We start from the raw sequence: 2564 nt of genomic DNA, 5'->3' as shown, positions 1-2564 counted from the left end.
CCCCTCGCCAATCAATGCAGACCATCCATGCTTTTTTACAGTTTACTGAATTTTCAAGAATTAGTCTTTTTTAGTAATTTTTGGAATTTCATTTTAGCACATTTTTTTGAATTTGTTATCATTTCTTAACGGTAGTATTTTTATAGAATCATTTTTCAACGGTAGTATTGCCAGAGAGCGCCCCAAAGCATATACTGCAGTATTAAGAAAATGTTGTGAGCCCAAATAGAGAGGTCCGGATCCATTGGCCCAATCTAACGGCCGCATCTTTGTTGTCTCGCCCAAAGCGCATATACTGCAGCGCCCTGGTGGGCTGGCCCACCAGCACTCAGCGGCAGCGAAAAAATCCTAAACAAAAAGACCTTGTTGCGTTGTGGATTCAAACTCGTGCCGCTGCATTGAGCAACATACCACGGATCAGTAATACTGCGAAATGATTAAGGACAATTGCAGCCGCGCTGTTCCAAAAATTTACAAGTTCACAGATTAAAAAAAATATTCACTAATTTGTTTCAAAAAGTAAAGGTTCACGTATTAAAAAAAAGCTCACAAAATTGAAAAAAGTTCACTAATTCGAAGAAAAAGGTCATAAATTTGAAAAGTTCAATAATTTCATAAAATTTAATGAATTTAAAAAAAGGTCACGAGTTTGAAAAAATTCATGAAAAATTCGAAAAAGTTCATTAAATACAAAATACTAGTTCAAGAATAATTCAAACTAAGGAACGTAATAAAAGGGAAGAAATGAACTATCTTAACACTGACAGGATGATGGCTTGGTGGTTAAAGCGAAGACCCTGCAACAGAGGGGTTGCTGGTTCGATTTGCCGTGCTCACACCTATTTTTGACGTTTCGAAAACCGGTAAAATTATAATGGGTCGGCATCTTCATTGTTGTGGGGGAGCCTCCTCAAGAAGGAGCGCCACTCGCCGCCGCCGCCCCTGCCCAAGGTGCGCGAGCGCATTCTGCACTACCTCTGCGGCGGCTCCTCGTCGTAATCCTGGAGCTCCATGACAGCACAGGAGTACGCCGACCGGGATCGCCGCCTTCCAAGGACGACGCCTCCAACGACCACCGCCCTCTCCCCCAGCCCACGTCCTCAGTGGCTGCGGTCGCACGGTGCAGGGGGAGGTGGAGAGGATGATCTGCGAGCGTCAGGCGGCCGCCGCGGCGCCACCTCCTTCTGCCGCCCCAAGCCCGACTCTGACGCACGGGTCGGGCAACGATGACGGAGGAGGAGCGGACGGCCAGCCCGCATGGCTTACGAGATCACCGTAAAGTATAGGATAGTTTAGGTTTTTAGTTCACCGGACATATGTACAAATTTTCTTACTTTCAATGAAATTAAAATTCATCCTGTTTGATCGAATTTCGTCCGGTTGGTTCGAGTTGTTGTGAAAATGTATGCGGCTAGTATTGAATGTTGACCTCCTGCATCCATATCCGTGGACTGGCCCCCCTGTCCACGGACAGATGCGGGAGGTTTTTTACGAGTTGCCGTTGGAGATGCCCTTATGGAGTTTCCGCAACTCTTGAGCAATCTCTAGGTAATGGTGCGTTACACTTGCCCAAAGTGAAGTTTGAAGTTGGTTCATGTTCTAATAGACCACCTAGGCAAGCATAGAGGTGCTAGGCAATACACTTTCTTGAATTTCGTATGCCTAAGACTTCATCTCGTAAATTTGATGGTTCTCATACTAAAATTTGGAAGGAAAAATCTGAGAAGTATATTTTTCAATGTGCCTGAACACTACAAAGCACATTACGCTAGCTTACATTTTTCTGGCACCTCTGCTTTTTGGCTGAACACATATGAGGGATAACATGACATAAACAGTCGAGTAGCCTTGTGCATTGCTGCTTGTGGTAAGTTTGGCAAAGACTTGTATTACACCCATATGAATGGAACCGAGTTAATTGCACAGAAGTACCACAATTCGGGCATCACATGCAGATTGGTACCACGATTGCTAATTTTTGCGTGTCAGTACCAACATTGCTCTAGATTTTTGCAAATAGGTCTAAACTGCGTATAAACACGTATTGACGGTGTATCTGACTAGCGGGGCCCGCCCGTCAGGTGCCGACGTGGCATGTTTTTTGCAGAAAACCCCTGCCCTCGCCCTCGCCCTCTCGCTCCGCGCCCGTCTCGCCGCCCTCGCCCTCGCCCTCTCCCTCTGCGCCCGCCTCCATCTCCACCCCGCGCGCTCCACGAGGAGTCGGAGGAGCCCCTGCTCCCCAAGCCAGCCGAGGTGTTGGACGCGAACGCGCTCCCGCCGCCGCCGACGGCGAGCCTGTTGAGGCCGGCCTGCCCCTGCATCCCGCCCTGCCGGTACTGCGCCCACATCCTCTGCTCCTGCGCCAGCAGCTCCTGCTTCCTCTCCATCTCGGCCATCTGCACGTAGGACGGCGGCGGCACGGATAGCGAGGCCGCGAACGGGTCGCCGCCGACCGCGCCGTCGGGGCCCGGGAGCGCCAGGATGTGGGTGGCGGGCGCGCCAGGGAGCGCCACGCTGCTCGCGCTCCCGGACGCGGCCTGCGCGCGCGCTGCCGGACGGCGCCC

This window comes from Triticum aestivum, chromosome 3D (genome assembly GCF_018294505.1).
Source record: "Triticum aestivum cultivar Chinese Spring chromosome 3D, IWGSC CS RefSeq v2.1, whole genome shotgun sequence".
Classification (NCBI taxonomy): Eukaryota; Viridiplantae; Streptophyta; class Magnoliopsida; order Poales; family Poaceae; genus Triticum; species Triticum aestivum.
Note: the sequence above shows the minus strand (reverse complement) of the source record.